The sequence below is a fragment of the Acinonyx jubatus genome, chromosome A3, assembly GCF_027475565.1.
Source record: "Acinonyx jubatus isolate Ajub_Pintada_27869175 chromosome A3, VMU_Ajub_asm_v1.0, whole genome shotgun sequence".
Taxonomy (NCBI): Eukaryota; Metazoa; Chordata; class Mammalia; order Carnivora; family Felidae; genus Acinonyx; species Acinonyx jubatus.
This window is the reverse complement of record NC_069388.1, coordinates 32,474,719-32,495,809: the sequence shown is the minus strand read 5'-3', so window position 1 is coordinate 32,495,809 and position 21,091 is coordinate 32,474,719. Positions and strand designations below refer to the sequence as shown.

At 37.0% G+C, this 21,091-nt stretch overlaps 1 long non-coding RNA gene across 1 annotated transcript in view; it reads right to left on the bottom strand.

The window, feature by feature from the left end:
- Positions 1-21,091, bottom strand: part of LOC128311152 (uncharacterized) — a 663,249-nt gene that overhangs the window by 461,453 nt on the left and 180,705 nt on the right. Inside the window, exon 3 of the long non-coding RNA XR_008289203.1 lies at positions 11,948-12,042. This is a non-coding gene — a long non-coding RNA (uncharacterized LOC128311152). The remainder of the gene's footprint in view (positions 1-11,947; positions 12,043-21,091) is intronic.

Here is a 21,091-nt window from a genome sequence, read left to right as displayed (position 1 = left end):
GTAGTTTTCCATTAACCTTTAAAAATCGGATATGGAAGTGCTAAGTGGCACCCTAGAGAGTCCTATGATTTTTCAGACATACCTCTCCTTGTCTTTACTATATAGCAGCAACCAGATTTACCTTTTACCCTTGGTAATCAAAATCAATCACTCCAACCAGTAGGTCTTCTCCTTTTTAACACACACCTTTCACCTTTTTTCACACACACCTTTCACCTTTTTCCTTCCTGGTTTTGTGGCAGGAAGAGCCCAAAGCATTCAGGTGGGATTCTCATTTTCCAATTTGGTGGAGCCACTCTTGTGGAGCCATCATATCCACTAGTGGAAGCATCACCCACTTGTGGTAACCCAGCACAACCCAAAGTTGCCAGAATGAGAAGCAAAAAATCTGCAAGGGGTTTTATGTGAGAATAGCCACTTTCATTTCCACCCCTTGATTTGGACTGTGGGAAAAACCATACCATGCAATGGTCTCTGATTCATAGCAAAAGCTGCACTCTTAAAACAGAACTTTGTCCTTTCAGAGTGTTATTTCACAGATGACACTATAACTGAGTCTTCAGTAAGCCATTTCATCTTTCAAATAAGCCAACTACTTTTGGATGATGAAGTACATAGTAAGGCTAGTTGATTTGCAGGCAAGAGCCCATTAGTGCACTACCTTGATTGTGAAATACATTTCTTGATCTCATACAATGCTCTGTGGAATGCTAGGATGGTGGATCAGGCATTCTGTGAATCCATAGATGGTGGTGTTAGAAAAAATACTACTGGCAGGGAAGACAAATCCATATCCAAAAGATTTCTTTTTAGTGAGGGCAAATTCTTTTGCTTCCATAATGGAACAGGGCCAATGCAATTAACCTGCCACTAGGTGGCAGGGTGGTACCCAGGAATGGTGCCATATTGGGAACTCAGTGGTGATCTATAGTGTTGGCAGATTAAACTACAGATTAATGGTAGCCAGCTCAGTCTTAGTAAAAGGAAGTTCATGTTGGTCTATGCATAATCTACATTCCTACCATCAAGGCTACTCTGTTCATGGGTCCATTGAGCAAGAACTAGTTTGGCTGGGAAAAGAGGCTGACTGATATCCACAGTGGCATTACTCTGTCTACTTATCACTACGTGTCTTCTATGCAGTGGGCGTCCTTTTTAACATTTATATGGGACAGAAATATCTTCATATTCTGTGTCCATTCTGAGATCCATTCACATATTTCTTCCTGATACTTGTCACTGATCTTCCAATTTTATTTTCTCAAATCCCCAACCATTCAGCCAAAACATTAGCAAGCCCCATAAATCAGTATAGCTCTTCACTTCAGCCAGTTCTCACTCCAGATGTTGTGGACAACCAATGTACTCTATGAAATACATTCCTGCCTCCTATGAGGATTTTTCTTCACCACAGTCTTTCAGTGTTATATTCCTTCCTTTCTGTTCTAACAGCTTTAGAAAACATTCCCACACACATTCCCCAGGTTTCTGCCAATACATGATAGCAAGGTCCTGCTATTTTGTCCTGGGTTACAGTGTCTAACAGTCATCGTGGACCATGCTGAGATTTGACCCTAGTCATGGGTTGTCTTTTTCTTTACTGAGTGTTCTTTTCATTGTAAACCTCTGACAAGAGGTCTGATAAAGTATACTGTGACTTTTTTGCTCAGTTTTTTTTGGTGTTTCTCCATCATTTTCACTGATTGGCTGATGTCACTTCACCAGTGAACTATTTTTATTCTTTGTGATGTTAAGATTATTGCCAATTATTCTAGTTTTGCCCTTTTAACACATGTGTACTTTTCATCGATAATGGCTTACCTCTCTGATTTTCCATTTCCCTATCTGTATTGTACAACCACTTCTATTTCAAAGTTTTGAGGATTAGAGGTTATATTTGTATGATGCTTAGCACAATATCTGGCATGGTGAAAAAGTTCAATAGCTCTCCATTATATGGTAATATCAAATCTCCTTCATGATCTGTATAGTTACTTTTTTTCCTGAGTTATTCAACACATATTTATTTACCGCCTTCCAGGTGCCAGTCACCCTGCTAGGACCCCCAAAGTTGTCTGCAGCCTAATGACAAGACATCAAGGAGATATGCAGGTACCATAATAAGAAGAGGAAGAGGAGAACAGTAGGGGAGAGCCCCACAGGTGGACCTAGTGTAGTCTTGAGGAAGTTTAGAGAATCCTTTGAAGAGAAAATAGCATTTCTTGTGTTTTCTAAAATGACTATAAAGGAGAATAGATGTTAGCCATAATAAGGTAAAGAAAGAGAACACTCCAGGAATAGCAAATCTCTGAGCAAAGGCCTCCAAAACTGCCAAAGAGCATGACATATTTGGGAAACTTCAAGAGGCTCTTTAGTTGTACTAAAGAAATCAAGAATGGAGACAGGGGAGACTACTGGAGAACAGAATATATTCTATACTAAATATAGAATCGCATTTAAACATTTGTTAGACATTTTAAAAAGACCACCTGTTAATTAATCGACGGAGAAAATGTTACCTAGTGCCAAATATTAGAAATTACAGAGGCCACATTCTATTTATAATGCTATAAAACTGGAAATTGTCATTAAAAGAACGTTTCAAATCTATTAACTACCCAATTTAAAAAGTATTCTTTTATGTATATCATTAGGCATAAGGAGAAAATTAAAAATGGAATTTAAGTATCATTTAGAAATAAGTGTCAGTGAATGTAATATATACAAAAACTCTAGAGGTATCATCAGAGCAACACTCAGAAACACTTAGAATCATTATTTTATTTTATTTTATTTTATTTTATTTTATTATTTTTTATTTGAAAGAGCATGGGCAGGGAGAGAGGCAGAGGAAAGGAGAGAGAGAGAGAGAGAGAGAGAGAGAGAGAGAGAGAGAGAGAGAGAATCTCAAGCAGGCTCCACACTCAGTGTGGAGCTCAATGCAAGGACTCAGTCCCACGACCATGGGATCATGACCTGAGCCAAAATCAAGAGTTGGGTGCTCAACCGACTGAGCCACCCAGGAGACCCTAGAATCTTTAATACATTCATTGGAAAAAATACTTATAAACAAAGTAAGAATCTACTCAAGAAGCTAAGAAAAGCTGAGGCGCCTGGGTGGCTCAGTTGGTTAGGTATCTGACTTCTGTTCAGGTCATGATCTCATAGTTCATGAGTTCAAGCCTAGCATTGGGCTCTGTGCTGACAGCTCAGAGCCTGGAGCCTGCTTTGGATTTTATGTCTCCCTCTCTCTATGCTCCTCCCCACTCACACTCTGTCTTTCTCTCAAAATAAATAAACATTAAAACATTTTTTTAAAAAGAAAAGCAAGATAATAGAAGTTTAAAGAAATAGAAGAAAAAAATAAATTTCAAAGGACAGTTAATAAAATAGAAAGCATTTTAGACTTCATGAAAGGGGGAGATCATTAAGATTAGATTAGAATGAGATAGAATATATAATTGTATGTTAATACATCTAAAAACGGGGGTGCCTGGGTGGCTCAGTCAGTTGAGCGTCTGACTTCAGTTCAGGTCTTGATCTCGTGGTTCATGAGTTCGAGCCCTACATCAGGTTCTGTGCTGACAGCTCGAAGCCTGGAGCCTGCTGGAGAGATTCTGTGTCTCCCTCTCTCTCTACCCCTCCCCCATCCATGTTCTGTGTCTCTTTCCCCCTCTCAAAAATAAACATTAAAAACTGATTATTTTTAGCAAAATATTAACAACCAAATCCATCTAAAAACTTGCATAAATAATATAGTTAATGAAGAGTTTGCAAAAATCATACACAAAGAAACTGATATAAAAAGACAACCAATTGAATAGAAAAATGGGCAAAAAGCTATGACCGGAAATCTCACAGAAGAGAAACTAGATATAACCAATAAATCCATGGAGAAAATGATCAACAGTAGTCCAGTAAGTACAAACATGAAGTAATACTATCATATTGTTTGCATTTGGGATTAAAAACATAAAAGGAAAAGGTCTACTGGAGTTTAGGATGGAAATCAAATTCCACAGCCAGGTGTTAGACTGCCCTCCAAACCTCTCATTTGTTTCCTTGGTCAAACTCATCCCTCTGAGTAACTTTGCCAAGTCTTCCTCAGGCATACATAAATGGCTACCTGGTGAGTCAACCCTTCAGTTTCTTAAACATGGTTATATAGTTCTAATTTGTTTATGGAGTTAATCTCAGATTCTAATAACAAATAACTACTACTAATAAAGTATCCACTTTTACTCTTCATGGATTAAATGTTCAAATAAATATCTCACTGAAGCCATTCAACATACATTTACAATGAGCCTATTATATATGATGCTTTTCTCTCAGTGCATATATATGATGGGCATGCAACGTATACACATATTAATTATTGAAAAAACATACCTATAATGGTAGCCACCCTCCAAGACACTTTCTACTAACCCCTGGCTCTTGGTCTTCATGCCTTTGTGTGTATGTGGTTTTTTTAATGTTTATTTTGAGAGACAGCAAGCCTAGGCACATGAGCAGGGAAGGGGCAGAGAGCAAGAGGGAGAAAGAATCTTAAACTGGCTCCATGCTCAACACAGAGTCTAATGTAGGGCTCGATCCCACAACAATAAGAACATGACCTGAGCCAAAATCAAGAGTCAAATGCTTAATGGGCTGAACCACCCAGGCTCCCCAATCTTCATGCCTTTGAATAGTCTTCTGCCACATTAAAACAGGCTGGCCAGGTGATCAAGAGAAAACGGTAACAGTGAGAGTGTATCACTTTTGAGTCTAGGTCATAAAAAACATTAAAACTTCCACTGTGGCTTCTTGGATTACTTGCTTTGGGAGAACCAGTCATCATGCAGTGAGGACACTCAAGCCACCCTCTGGAGAGGCCCCCATTATGATGAACTGATACCTCCTGTTAACAGCCAGCCCCTACTTGCCAGCCATTTGAGTGGCTGATCTTCCAGCTCCAGTCAAGCCTTCAGATGACTGCAGCCTGGCCAACATCCTCATGAGACTCATCCTCATAAAACTCATGAGAAACTCTGAGACAGAATCACTCAGCCAAACAATTCCTGAATTCCTGACCCACAGAAACTATGAGACATTCAGTAATTGTTGTTCTTTTACACCACTAAGTTTTTTTTAACCTTTTTAATGTTTTTAGTAATTTTTGAGAGAGAGAGAGAGAAAGAGACAGAGTACTAGCAGGATACGGGCATAGAGAGAGGGAGACACAGAATCCAAAGCAGGCTCCAGGCTCTGAGCTGTCAGCACAGAGCCTGATGTGGGGCTTGAACTCATGAACTGCGGATGCTTAACCAACTAAGCCACCCAGGCACCCCTAAACTACCAAGTTTTGAGTGCTTACTGACTTCAAATTTACTGTTGTTATCGGGCAATGTTTGATGCATCTGGTTTTCTGGAATGAAATGCCAAACTTTATATGTTCAAACATCCTATGGTTTTCTTTGGCAAAGATTTATTAACCTAGGAAGAAACTTTCACTTTAACAACTCACCTCAGAAACAGATATGTAAACGGATAACTCATCATGGAACAGTTCTTGTCTCTTTTGGGTATTAATCATCATTCAGAAGTTAAATAAGATGTTTACACAGATAGCACATAGGAAGCACAGGAAGAAAGACGTTTACACAGATAGCACATAGTAGAGTCCTTTACATGAGTAAATGGCAGTTTCCAGAAACTGTTATTATTCTAAGAACAGGTGAAAGCCTGTAAGGGATTTAGAGAGGAGCATCCGAATGAATACTGTGATTCTGATAATAAAGAAGATTTCACATAATCAGCATGTTTATAAATGGAGCCAGTGCTTTAAAACTGTTCTTGGATTAGATACACTCAGTTCCACTGCACTCGAAAAGTCCAAAGCAACCTCACCTCTATTAATTTAAGTAATTTAAGTGTTCTCATTGTTCTACGAAATAAGATTTATTCGATCTTTATTTTTCCTCTATGTCTTCTAAATACATTCCCATTTACATTCTTGATTGCATTTTTGCGTATTCCTCTGAGTATTTTTATTAGATATGAAAATAAAAACAATTTCAATGTGCAAAGATTATGTCCAGATGTTAACACAAGAAATATTCACAACTGGGAAAAAAAAAAGGATAGTTCTGTTTGCACAAGAGACTCCCCTACAGCCAGAAGCTGAACATATGATCCTTCCTTTGTTCAAGTAAATAATGAATATTACTATGTAATAAAAAATAAAAGGACCTTCAGAAGGTCACAGTAAGATCCTGGCAGTTTTCATTTTACAAAGCCCCTTATCTTTGGATCTGATTTATGAAACACTCTGGGTGGACTAGGTTTCGTGAAAATCTGCATTTGCAGTGAGGCTGTTGGCTCCCTGTCTCATACTTCGAATGTGAAAAGCACCAACTGAGCGCTAGGTGCTGACAATTATTCTATAGCATTTTGCTCTAGTTCCCTTCATGCTTTCACATTGATTAGCTCATTGATTTCTGTCAAACAGATAAGTTTTTTTGTGGAATGGAAATTTATGTGTAGAGTTCTGCTTCATTAAGCTGTTTAATCTACTTGTCTAAACCATTCTAATATCTTCAAATAAATAAAATGTTCACTACTGACTTGACCTGAACAAGCCTTTTCCCAGATATTAGGTTTTAACTGTCTTTTGACCTCCACCTAAGACTTCCCATCATACCTTCAAAGGCTACACCAGCTAAGTGACCTGAAGCTATCTTCCCTTTCTATTCACACCCCTTTGCTTGTTACACTGAGGTGATAAGGAGTTAGGGGAATGGAGCCAACGACAGGAAGTATAATCCTACTTATCTGAAATAACAAACCTCAAAAGGCTCATGAAGATTTTGCCTCTAAGACAACTGGGAAGTATATCTTCTCTGAGTTGTTCTGCAACATGTTGAAGTGCTGTTTTCCAGTCTATAAGGCTGAGATGACAATGCTGTCCACACAGGAGGGTTCAGCTTGAGAAATAAGCTCAGCACACAGGCTGTAACTCCAGTCCTCACTCCCCTTCCCCTGTTCCCACCTCACACGCTGCTCCTCCCTACAACAACCACTTCAGAGTGCTCTCCCTGATATTCCAAACCATGAAAATGCTTTGCCTTGAGTTTGCAACACATATGCTCGTAAATCTGAAAAGGAAGGAAGGAAGGAAGGAAGGAAGGAAGGAAGGAAGGAATGAAGGAAGGAAGGGGAGGGGTGAAGAAAGGAGGGAGGAAGGGAATGAAGGAAAAGGAAGGAAGGAAAGAGGGAAATAGGAAAAAGGGGAGGGAGGGAGGAAGAGATTGTGATGAGTTTCCATTTGTTCCTTTGATGGAATGTATTTAATCATTTTCCTCAAGATATGAATGGTAGCAGGATGTTTATAGCAGAGATAAGACTGGACTGAAATCCTAGTTTACTCTGGGAGCTAATAAAAGTAAAGATCTGAATTTAAGTATCACTTTCTCCTAGAAGCACACGAACAAGGAAATGGGGGTCAAAAGGGCAGCAACAGTGTTGTAAGCACTTTATCCGAAACATAAACATCACTGGAGTGCATTTTGGACCAAATTACCTCTCTCAGATCAGAGATGTTAGCATTCCTGCCCTATTTAAGCATGCCAATTTTACTGTGGCTTTGCGGAGGGTTGATCAGTGGGGCTTTGGCTGGACACTTGAGAAAAGGATCTTACCTCAAGCACTAATATAACTCAAGCAATTAAAAGGCATCCTGCTGAGGGGAATCTCATAAAACCCCAAATCCTTGGAACAGAGTCTTCCCCATAAATATCACAGGCAAACGGAACATGTAGCCCTCCATTCTGGAAGATAATGCAATCAACCTTTCTCTTGTAAACAGATACAGTTAGTAGATCCAGAAACACAAAGCTTGAAAGACTAGATATTCTGCACCACATAAAGGCTTCCAGGAATATTTTATGGACAAAAAACCCCCCCAAAAAATAATAATATCTATGATTTCAATACAATGTATCTGGATCTCAGTTTTTCAATGGATTTCACTATCCCCAACTCTACCATGAAATACTATGATGAAACTGTACCTTTTTGGATGCAGAGAACTCTTCCTTTCAAAATGAAGTGGATATATCATTACTCATAATAGTCAAAAGGTGAAAGCAACCCAAATGTTCATAGGTAGATGAATTGATACACAAAACATAGAATACACACATACTGAAATATTATTCAGTTTTTTTAGAAGGAAGGCAATTCTGACACACATTATCACATGGCTGAAAGTTGAAGACATGATGCTAAGTGAAATAAGCCACTCAGTAAAGGACAAATACTACATGCTTCCACTTATATGAGGTACCTAGAGTATTCAAATTCATAGAGTAGGAAGTAGAATGGTGCTCGCCAAGGACTGAGGGGTAGGGAGGAATGGGGAGTTGTTGTTTAATAGGAACAAACTTTCAATTTCACAAGACAAAAGGAGTTCTGGAGACGGATGATGGCGATGGCCACACGACAATGTGAATGTCCTTCATGCCACTGAACTTCAGCACACCTAAAAATGGTTAAGGTGTTTCCTTATGTTTTATGTTATGTTATGTGTATTTCATAAGAATAAAACATTTAAAAGTGAAGTGGAATATGGAATTACATCTTTCTAATTTATTTTGAGATATTTCAATTCACCCACTCTAAAAGAGCTGTCTCACTATTAACTTGAGAAATAGCCCTTTACAACAGTTCCAGCCCCTATACACTTCTTGTTAGACTATCCTTGACTGAGGAGGCAGTTAGTAGCTATACAAATTAAAATGAAGCACTTTAAAATATTAAAAATGATTTTTTTTCCTGTTATATAGTAGATACTCTCAGAACACAGAGTCTTGCCTCTGGAACTGACACACATGTACCCTGAACGATCACTTGGTTGTTAACCCTACAACCTTACTAACGAATGAGGAGACAAGGATTGCTTTAAAACCCAAACTCTGAAAAGCTGTAAATTGGTTGTGAGTGTTGTTTCCAACAGTATTAGCCAAAAAGTTGCTCAGCCAGTCTGCTTCTTTGCTCATTTTGTCTGTTTCTGACCCTGTCTAGAAATGCTTCCTGCTGGAACTCTTCCCCTTGGATTAGCAGCTTTGGTTAACCAGCCATTTTACTCGCTATAAAATATGGATGTTCTAGGAAAGATTAGAGCAAGCAAATAAATGAGGATTTGGCCAAGGGAGGGTAAAAATTCCCAAAAATAAAAACACAAATTATAACCTAAAATATGCTGCACCTTACATTAGTAAAGATGGGAGAGTTTAAGTGTTTCAAATAGTGTAGCTTCCACTGGCTTTGAATTTTCTTTAAGAATCTTCCCATTTCTACCTCACTTAATTCTGCTCCATGATTTCCAAAGATACTTGTTAGATAATGGTCATATTTATACTGCCTTAAATATGGCAGGATTGGAAAAGTAATAAATAAATGCAGCCCACCGCAACCATGATTTGATGTTGTGTCAAGACCCTTTTGAATGTTGAGTGCTCACAAAGATTTGGCAGAAATAGAATGTGTAGACTAGAATTAGAATCTAGACCTTTGCTTTCAGACTGACATCGGTTCTGTCTTCCTATTACCACTGGTCTCAAACGTTTTTGTCCTCCACACAACTGCACAGTATCTCTTCTGTGGCCCCATTCTCTAGCTGAGATAAGTAACTCAATTCTCAGGGCAGGACTGCCTACTGCTCCTCCTATCAACAGAGATGGGAAACTTGATGACAGGGTACACAGGAGGATGTCACACATAGGATAATAACTTCTGGAATTCATCATCCTGATTAAAAATAACAACAGCAATGTATGGTCTGCCTGTTGGTCACCATATAACACCATATAACAGATGAGCAGCCCATGACTCCACAAGTGCTGGCACTCTCAACCCTGGGGAAAATCAAGTCCCTTGAAATAGTTTTTAGCTTAGTGAATGAGACCAGACAAATACAAAGGAAGAAGATACAAGAATTCTTCCAAATAAAGATAAAAAATATAAAATAATATGTTGCCAAATATATAAGTAAATGCAGAGGGCTTGTGGAGCCACAGAAGATACAACATCAAGGAAGACAGTAAGGAGGATAACCTTAGGACTCATCATGTTTTGGTTAGACTGCCTTTCTTTTATGCATCTCTTATTTGATAAAGTTCATTTATTTGCATAGTTCAGTAGTAGACAATGAAAATACATTGGAGACAATGGATGGCAAATGAGAAATAAGAAAGCAGAGATAGTTGCTACAGAAAGTTCATCATACAAGACACATGAAGAACCTTGCTATGCTAAATTCATTTACACAATTATTTGGGAATCTGAACATCTTTGGTGAGTTAAAAAAAATGAAGCCTCAATTCTATTATCTATCTATCTATCTATCTATCTATCTATCTATCTATCATCTATCTATCTATCTATCTCAATTAACTAGAAACAGCTAAATGTCCTTAACTGAAATTCAGACAAAACAACTGCTTCCTCACAATACTTTAATTTGCAAAAATATTTCACCCTTTCCTATGACATTTAGGAGCCAGGAACATTTTTAAAGCCAGTATTATAGGTACCCTTGATAGCTAACTCCTAAGAAACAGTTCCTAAGAAAACAGTTGTTCTACTTTCTCCTAAATAATTACTTTTCCTTGCTGTTACTAGTTTGCTTGAAACCCTTTTTCTAAGGATATTCTAAGACTAAGTCACTGTGTGCATTTATCACCATACAACTAAGGTAATTGATACAAAGAGCCAGGAAAACTAAAAGGAAGAAGCTAGCAAGGATCAATGCAAAGTATTTCATTCTTTTGTATAAATATCATTTTTTTCTCATAAATGACTGATGCTGTATGGATCAGTCCTCAAATCTTGCTATGGCCTCAAACTCTACTGATGACAAGTGGACACAACCAGACAACTCCAAGCCCTCAGACATGAACATTAGCTTTCCAATCATCAACTGGCTCACCAGAGAATGGAACAGAGACAGAGAGAGAGAGTAGATCCCTGGAGGAAAGTATGAGGTTCGCTAAAACTAAATAAGCTCAGTTAAAAGGTAATTCCCAATGATGGTATGCACAGACATATATAGACAGACATAGACACACACAGACACACACACACACACACACACACACACACACACACACACATTACCCAGGAGATAGCCCCTTGTATGAAATAAGAACTTGAAAAAAAGACTTTCTTAAATCTTGAAGAATAATTTAATCTGCCAAAAATCTATTATTTTTCCTAAAGAAAGACAAGTTATGTTCTTCTGTGAATACATTCTTTTACATACTACCACATAGACAAACTTTGAAAATATGATAAATGAAAGAAGCTGGTCACAAAATATCATGTCATGTAATATTCTATTTACATGGAAAGTCCAGAAAATGTAAATCCATAGGGACAGAATGTAGACTAGTATTTTCCAGGGCTTGGGTGAGAGGGAATAGATAGGGATTGCTACACGGTACTGGGCTTATTTTGGGGGTGATTGAAGTGTTTTAAAATTCATTGTGATGATAGTTGCACAACTAATGTGCTAAATATATTGCAGCTAAATATACATGGTGCATTGCATGTTTTAAATGGATGAATTTTATGTTATATGAATTATATTTCAACAAAGTTGTTAAAATAAAGCCTAAACTCGTTTATCTAAAGCTTCTCTTTTTTTCATTATCACTGAATATCTGAACTTGCCTATGAAATAGGGAACTCAGGGCATTAAAAAAAGGAGATGAGAAGCACTTAAATAGACAAGGTGGAATTTAGCAAATGTTCTCACTCCTAATACACTGAGTTTTAAAATACACTCTGTAACTGTGAGATTCCTCTTTGTAGTTAACTCCTTCTGAGGTACCTCGATTACCTCAGGCACCTTCCAACTCATGCTATAGAATATGAATCCCTATGGATAATTTTTAAAAATTACCTTAGAGTCCTACCTGGAGGCATTCTTGTCTCCACAATGTTAAGGCTGTGAATCAGTAGTGTCAGTTCAAGGTTTGCTTGTCTTCTCTCTCTGATCTGTAATTAGAAATAAAAGGATGACAGCCACAGAAAGACCCTCTGAAATTACATTATTTATCAGCAGAGCTTTTAAAAATGGAAACATTTCATGAAAATATAACTTACCTGTCTTAATAATATGAGTAGAAATCAAAGAGAACACTTTAATTTATAACAAAAGCTCCTGTTTCCACAGTTTCAGAGCATGTGGATCTGCTTTGCAAATTACATACATTCCACTTCTCAGAAGAGAGAGGAATAGAGGGGAAAAGCACTTACAAAATTCTGCAAGGTGAATCCATGTTATAAAACTGCCAGCCTCTCTGTAATCTGGAGGTATACATGTAATGGAATTCATGAAAACCGCACTTCAAAAACTAAAACTACTTACTGTGGTCAGAAAACACCTTACAATAGCAAAATTTACTATATAGTGAAATTGATTATAAACTCAACCATTCTAGTTATAGCTAATAAATTACCAAAGAAGTTCACGTGTTTAAAGAAAACTTATGAAGCACAGAAGACATACCCCATAAATGTCAATACCAAGTCAAATTGTTTTTTATTAGATATGCCATAAAATATTACTAGGAGAATAGCACAGTGGATTCTTGGGTTAATAATGGAGATTTCTCTGACAGATTTTAAAATTGTATTATCACAGTTTGTTCCAGAAAACTGAAGTCCCTTCCTTGTAATTCTGTTCATTCTCCTTTTAAGATGAGTTATCATGCAACCATTTAAGGGCCCTCTGTTTTTCTCTTAATAATGAATTATTTTCTCTATTAGCTATAGCTTTCTTATATAAATAAGTTACTGCTTTCCAAACCTTAAAGTATATATGAATCACTGGGTATCTTCTGTGCATGTGTGTTTAATAATATTTTGAGATAGAGAGAGAGAGAGAGAGAGAGAGAGAGAGAGAGAGAGAGAGAATATAAATGTTCATGAGCAGGGGAGGGGCAGAGAGAAGGGGAGAGAGAGAATCCTAAGCAGGCTCCACACTCAGCACAGAGCCCAATGCAGGGCTTGATCTCACAAATGTGAGATTCTGACCTGAGCCAAAATCAAGAGTCAGACACTTAACTGACTGAGCTACCTAGGCACCCCAAAATGGGGATCTTGTTGAAGTACTACAGTTTATGATTCAATAGGTTTAAAGTGTGGCCTGAGAATATGCATTTCTTATGTGCATTTCTTAGGTGTAGTCAATAGTCCACAATCCACACATTGAGTAGGAAGGGCCCAAGCCATAAATTTTTATTGTTTTTCTACTATTCCTTGAGATTAGTATATCCAACAAAGAGTCTATTGAATACAGAAACAATTTCCTTTCCATTTCTATTTGCCTCCATCTGCTAGCATAATGATCATCACCAATGTCAGGGAAAATAAGTATTTGTCATTTGGCTCAGCTAGAAATAGCACAGTATTTAACCATCAGAGCAACCTGGGCAGTTTGTAGGTAGATTTGTGGCAAGTACAGAATTATTTTTACTTATTGCCTCAGTGACAATCATAATTGTGTCACATGTGCTGACTCTAGTCTCAAAGAAGTGATGTCTTGGGAGGCAGATAAATTGAGTCAAGTAAAAAGATTGAGGTGAAAAGAAATAGCTGCCCTCCTCCTATTAACACTTAGAAATTCTGGATAATGTACCTATACTTGAAAGAAAGAAAAAATGATTTTCCTGTGGTCAGAATGAAGAAGGAACAAGGTAGTAAATAAGAGGTGAGGCTGTGGCAATGCATGTGGGTATTAGAGCAGATTTATGCCTTTGTGGGTGTAAGGGTTTTTACACCAACTCAGTGACAGAACAAGTGATCTCTGGAAGACCCAGTGAGGTACTGCCAAGATCTCCCTTCAAAAAAAGCCTACTTCCCAGCTGCAAGGAGTATCATTAGCCAACAGCCTTTATGTGTAAACTCCATCAAGCCCCCCTCAGCTGTATACCCTAGGGCAGCCCCAGCCAGTGACCCAGCCAGCCAGTGGTTCAAGGGCCTGGCCATCTCATGCAGTAGGGGAATCTTCTAATGGGTCATCCATGCCCTAGAGTCCCCTGTTGGATTAGCATAGACTTTGTTACTTTTTTAGATCTGTACCAAAGGCAGATGACTCCTTCTCCCAGTCAGTTTCCCCTGTTTATTTCACAAGGGTTAATGTTTGCACTCCCACCTCCATCTCAGCATTGGCATCCCAGAAGACTCAACTGATACTTGGCCATCAATGCCTGAGAAGTGGGAGGCAAAACCTACTCCCTGAAAGGACCGTCCCCCCTTTAGTCTAGCTGTGGTCACTGCTGACTGAATTACTCAAGCTCCCTTACACCCTTGTTCCAACTAGAGGTGTTGAAAGCATACTGAAACAAAATAAATCAGAAACAAAACCAAAATCAACTACATTTCCCAGATGTCCATGCAGCAAGGGATCTGGAGAATTGAGTTCTACTGACCACTGCAGTCAGAAGAGACCGGAAGGTGAAAAAGAGTTGGGCTGACTTTTCAACTACTTTAGTAAGCAAAGCCGAAGAACTGTGGGATTCCTGCAGTACTAGTCTAGAGTCTGACTGTTCTTTGGCTTCATAGGAGGAGAGCAGCACCATCAGAAGTAACAGGAACACTGGCAGTAGCTTCATGATTCTACCATCACATTGATGGTGATTTTCAGGCTAGGATGACTTTGTTAGTCTGGGGGCCATTTGTAGAACTCACATCTTCAATTCCTGCAACCTAATTCATTCTATTAAACCCTTCCCTGTACCTTACAATTAATCTGATTGATATGTCAGAGAAATAATAAGAAACATATAAACAAGGCAGGACCATAAGACTCCCCTATGAGAAATGGAAACCCAAAGCCAGCACCATATTCATATGTAGGAACATCAAGTCCGAACCTTAGCATCAGAATTCATTCACAGCCAATAAAACTACCCAAACCCTAACAAAAACAAAAATTATTCTATAGAGATGCCTCCACAACCCATGGCATTTAGAAATTGCACAATAAAAGCAAATTGTGCTGAAGGCAGTAGCACATTAAAAATCCCAAACTACACCAGGAATCGTATTCCCAAAGGGAAAGGCAGGGGATGCAAAAAGCAGAAGAAATAGCACTTCCAAGAATTAGAAAAATTAAGAAAATCTGGAATTTTTTAATAATAAAAAAATCCCAACAAAAATATGAGAAAAAAAACCTTAGAATAATATGAAGGAAAAACAGATTCAAAAACTTTCTAAAGAAATTCTAAGGTATAAACAGTTAAATGATAATATTTAAAATTTAAAAAAGTGTGAAATCATGGCTCTCATACAAATATGAAAATGAATATATGCTTAAGAGTTCTTTTAATTCACAAGAGAAACAGATGCTAAAACTACTTCAAAAAAGGGGCATTTGGCTGGCTCAGTTAGTAGACCAAGGGACTCTTGATCTCAGGATTGTGAGTTTGCACCCCACATTGGGGGTAGAGTTTACTTAAAATAAAGAAACTCCTTCAAAAAATAACACTAAGAACAGATGTATTTATAGATGAGAAATATTAAAATAAGTCTGAAAAAGGGGGCAAAGTAGGTGGGTAGGAAGGATAGAAAGAAAACTAAAAGAATTGCCAAAGAAGAGTCCAAAGTGTAGTAATGTTCACAGATTAAATATTCATCTGAACAAAAAATTCAGGAGATTCATTAGAAAATAAGTATAATCAGTTGGAGATTTCGGCAAACATAGATGTCATTTATAAAATGTAATCATAAAAATTCATTGGTAATTGAGCAATAAATTGACAGTGTATATAAAAATAAATCTAATAATGTTTTACACATAGGTAAAATATAAAATTTGACCAAAATACATAAAAATACCCTATTGCATACAGTTATACCATATTTATTTTTCCACCATAATCTATAAAATCAATGCATTTCCAAGTAAACTCCCAGACGATGGTCCCAGCCTCCTGCCTCAAAACACACAACTAATTTTGACCAAGAAGACATAAGGGGGCACCTGATGAAGCCTTTTTAAAATCACTTTATTAATAAAAGAGATGGATACAGATGACATTCCCATACCCATTCCTTCTGTCTTGAATATAGACATGTTGCCTGGATGTGTATCAGCCACCTTACATCCATGAAACAATGTTCTTGATGATAAAAACATAATAGTTCAAGGATGATGGAGAAAAAACTAGAAACAATTTAGATTCTTGATATCTTTGACCAACTACTAGTCATAGGCTGCTTAGCTCATAAAATTAAATGACTTTTTATTTAGGTCATGATAAATAAGTATTCCAGTTATTTATAGCCAAATGGATTCAAAGCAGGTATATTACATAACAGAAAACTCACACTGTAGAAGGAAAATGAACCATGAAAATATGCACAACTATATTTTCACTGATTTTTAAAGGTATATACAAATAATGGAAAACTGATCAGTGATTGCCAAGGCTGGGAGTGAACAGCGGGTTTGGCTCATGGAAACTTCCTAGAGTGGTGTAAATGTTCTTTACCTTGACTGTGGTGGTGGTTATGCAACTGAATACATTTGCCAAAACTCATAAAACTGTACATTCAAAAGGGTGAAATTTTACTATACATAAATCATACCTCTGAAGTATACATATACATAAAAATAAGATACTAATTAATATTTATCAGGTGAACAATGAGTAGGAAGACTGACAACCTCAAGAATTACAGAAATTGTGGGGACAGAATGAGCCTTATAATCCACCAGTAGCATTATAACTCATAGAAAACAATTTGAAAATATTGAGGTTAGTTGAATATATGATTACCTATGAGTTAAGAATTTCCCTGCAAGGGTACACAGTCTAGGAAACCTCACACCTGTTCAGAAGAAAGTAAGTACACAAATATGTTCATTACAATTTTTTAATGTTTATTTATTTTGAGAGAGAGAGAGGGAGATGAGTGGGGGAGGGGCAGAGAGAGAGAGAGAGAGAGAGAGAGAGAGAGAGAGAGAAAGAATCCCAAGCAGGCTCCACGCTTCAGCGCAGGCCCTGACACAGGGTTCAAACTCATGAACCATGAGTCATGACCTGAGCCAAAATCAAGAGTCAACTGAGCCACTGAACCACCCAGGTAGCCCCATTACAATTCTTAATAGTAAATTTTGAAAACAACATAAATGTCCATTTATGTGGAAAAAGACAATAAATTACTGTGCATCAATAGACCATTAATGTATCAGTTAAAATAAATGGACTAGATCCACCTGCAACAAGTTAACTACATTTTTAAATGTATCATTGAGTTAAAAAAATTAAATATGGATTGTTATATACTGTATCATACCATTTGTGTCCATTTAAATCCCCCAAAAGTACTACATACATTTTTAAAGCCCTCTAAAATATTACATAGATATTTAAAACCTGACTGGGGGAGAGACACAAATCTTGAAGACAGTGGTTAACTCACAGAAGGAGAGAAACAAGTGGCACTGGGAAGAGGCACATCTGCAGCTTCACCCATATGTAACATTTTATTTCTATTAAAAATACACCTGAAGCAAATCCGACTAAACATTATTCTCTACAACATCTGTGTCATGGCTGCATGCACTGGAAATTTTACATTATTCTCTGCATTTTTCTATATGTTGGAAGTATGTCATAGAAGGAGGAAAGGAGAAGAAAAAAAAAAACAAAGGAATAAAGAAAAAAAGAGAAAAAAGAAATGAAAAAGAGAGAAGGTGGCTCTACATTTTAGAAAATAAAACTGAAATCAGTTATCTCCTCCGAAGTGCTGGTGAGCGACTCTTTCAGCCCTTTTCTCAGTAAAACACATCTCAAGAAAAATAATCAGTAATCTAAAAAAAAGTGAGGGGGGAATGGAAATTGAATTACAGAGAAATTAACATAAATGCAATGATCAAGGGGGAAACACCATAATATGTTAAATCTTAGCCCTTACGTTTTCAAAGGTCTTTGGAAACCATTAGCCAATGAATCACTTCAAGGGCACTTGAGGAAACAAAGTCCAATCTTTCACATTTTAGAAACTTAGCAATGAAGTTAAAGACAGCAGCATTTGTTCAGATTTGCAAAAGGAAGTCTGGTCGGCGCTGGGATTAAAGCTCCTTTCTTATGTTTTTTGAGACTTAAGTTCAAATAACTTTGAAATGGTTTCATTTCTGCTTATTTGGCTTTTCTTCCACATAAGAGCATAACTGATGGACATTATTTAAGCCCCTCCTCCATCCTTTCCCAAATTCTTTTTGGGAGTTTTCCAGCCCTTTCATAAGATTACCTATTATAGCCTTTTAACTATGCGACATTTTCATTTGATGCACCATATCCTGGGTAGATATTACCATTTCCCAAAGAACTAAAATACTGTTAAATATTTATTCTTCTTATCATAAATATAATGATCCCCCCAATATCCCTTCTGTTTTGCCATTGTTCACCTTTGGGATAACTGGATACTTAATGGGGATTTTAAAAATCACTGGCTGCAACATCAGACTCAGGTTACAGCTTTATACCAGAAAGTGTTAATCTTCTAACATTCTATGTATCTATTTTGCCTCTTCATCAACTTAAGTTATGATTAAAGACAGATTTTGGCATTGAGGGAAACTAAATTCCCAATGCTTTTAATAATGGAGAGAATCTAGTTTCACAGAGTTTTTTAAAAATGTTTATATGTATACGAGATTTAATACATACATATTTTAGGTAAATATATATTTGAAATGTTTTGTTATCTCACTGACTTACTGCTTATATTCTGTCTTCTAAAATATGCTCAGGATAGGAAAGCCATCTTTTTTCAATTAAATTTGACCCAGCAGGATGTTTGAAAGCCACATGTTAGAACAAACAGTTTGGGCAATTAAAGATCTAGCCCTTGATGGCTTGGTCTGGGAATTCGACTGGCTGTTAAATAATCATCTAATTGAGACTGTGGAGAGGACAGTGGGAAGTCAAGCAGGGATAATTCTCCTGCATCTGGAATTGAGATGAATTATGTGCCCATAAAATATGAGGCGGATATCAAGTTACTCATTATACTACACAAAGAATCAAGAAAACAGAGCAAGCAGCGCAGCTAGTTAAGAGAATCCATAAAATTAAAGCTCATCTGTTTGAAAATCAACTTTGACTAGACAGAGAATACCTATAATTATAAGTACAGTAGGTAAATTGTGATTTGAGTGGAATGTATTTGTGTATATAGCCTTAGCTGATATAATGTCTTTTCGTAAATTTTCACAAATTAGGCTCTCTAAACAAGGCTGATTAGGTTTATTCTCTATCATTATCTCAGCGGTTCAACAACATGAGATAATTTTTTTTTTTAATGTAGCAGGGTCGTATGGGGTGGTAGATGTTCACTGCTGACACTGGACAAGGTAAATGACTGAAGGTTTCCTTGGGTTGGAGATTTGGGATCCATTAGTTACAGTATGAGGAAAATAAATTTCTGTCATGCCTTTCTGTTCCAAACTAGTCTTTGATGCACTCATGACTTTATCTTTGGAAACTCCCAGATTAAAAGAAGAAACACTTGATTGGCTTCCTTTTACTATGGGTCTGTGTTTCCACCCCTATTCTGAGGAGCTTCTTATACTGAGAGCTGATTGGGTCTGGTTCATGTTACAACATCAGTTGTTCTAGATATTTTACAGAAATTAACGTCAGCATTTCTCATAGGGCTGGAATTTCCCACCAACTTCTAATGACTGACAAAGGAAATTCAAAGTTGGAAAAGCTTTCTCTTTCAAGGGTAAATTTCTAACAGAGTGCTAGGCTAGCTACATCCATACTCAGCCTTGCTATGGCAACAGAAAGATAATCCAAGAGATAAAAAATCATCCACAGCACATCATGTCATCATCCACAGCACAGACCAAAGACTCCATTTCAAAAGCCCATCCTTACAAGAAAGATAAAACCATATTTGAGGTTTACATTCCATTAATGTCAATGTCAGAGGTGAAAGGAGATGAATGAATACGATGATATCAGTCCTGAAGGAGAAAGAAACAATAAGAGCAACCTATAGATTAAAACGATTTCTTGGATATCAGAGCAAAAGAAATATATGGCCTCTTAATAGTTTCTTCAGTATATCACTAGTAGGCTTAAAGATGTGGCTGACACTGCTGGTTGCTACCCAAAGTCACATCCTCCCCTTTTTTACTTAGTTTGGGTGTTAATGTTCTCTGGTAAAAATACTCACCTACTTTATATTGCATAATTTTTATATTTTATATGGCTGTTAAAATTACCTATTTCATATTAGGTGAGTTGTGATAGCTTGTACTTCACAAAGAATTGTTCCATTTTATCTAAGTCGTCAAATTTATGTGTACAGAGGTTTTCTTGTGGTATTCCCTTATTATCATTTTGAGGTCTATAGCATCTGTAGTGATATCTCCTGCTTCTTTCCTGATATTAGTAATTTGTGTCTTCTCTCTTTTGTTTTTGTCATTCTTGCTAGAGGCTTGTCAACTTTATTAATCTTCAGAAGGAATTGTTTTTCGTTTTACTGGGTTTTTTTTGTTGTTGTTTGTTTTTAATTTCATTGATTTCTGCTCTTGTCATTATCATTTCCTTTCCTCTTACTGCTTTATTTTCATCAACTTTCCTAATTTATTTCCCTTGAAACTCCCTCTTTGACCCAAAGATTATTTGGAAATGTGTTATTTCATTTCTAAATGTTTGGAGATGTTTCCGTTATCTTTGTGTTACTGATTTCCAGTTTGATTCCACTGTGGTCAGAAAATATATTTAGTAGTATTTCATTTTTTTTAATTTGTTAAGGATTGTTTTAAGGAACAGGACATGTTCTATCTTGGTGCATATTCTACAGGTGTTTGAAAAGAATGTGTAGTCTGCTGATGTTGGATGAAGCACTCAGCAAATATTGATTCGATCCTATTGGTTGATGAAAGTGTTGAATTCTTCTATACCTTGCTGATTTTCTATCTGGTTGTTCTATCAACTGTTGAAACATAAGTGTTTCGTATATTTTGTAGCTCTGTTGTTTGATACACACAATAGCTTGGATAAATCTTAAGGGC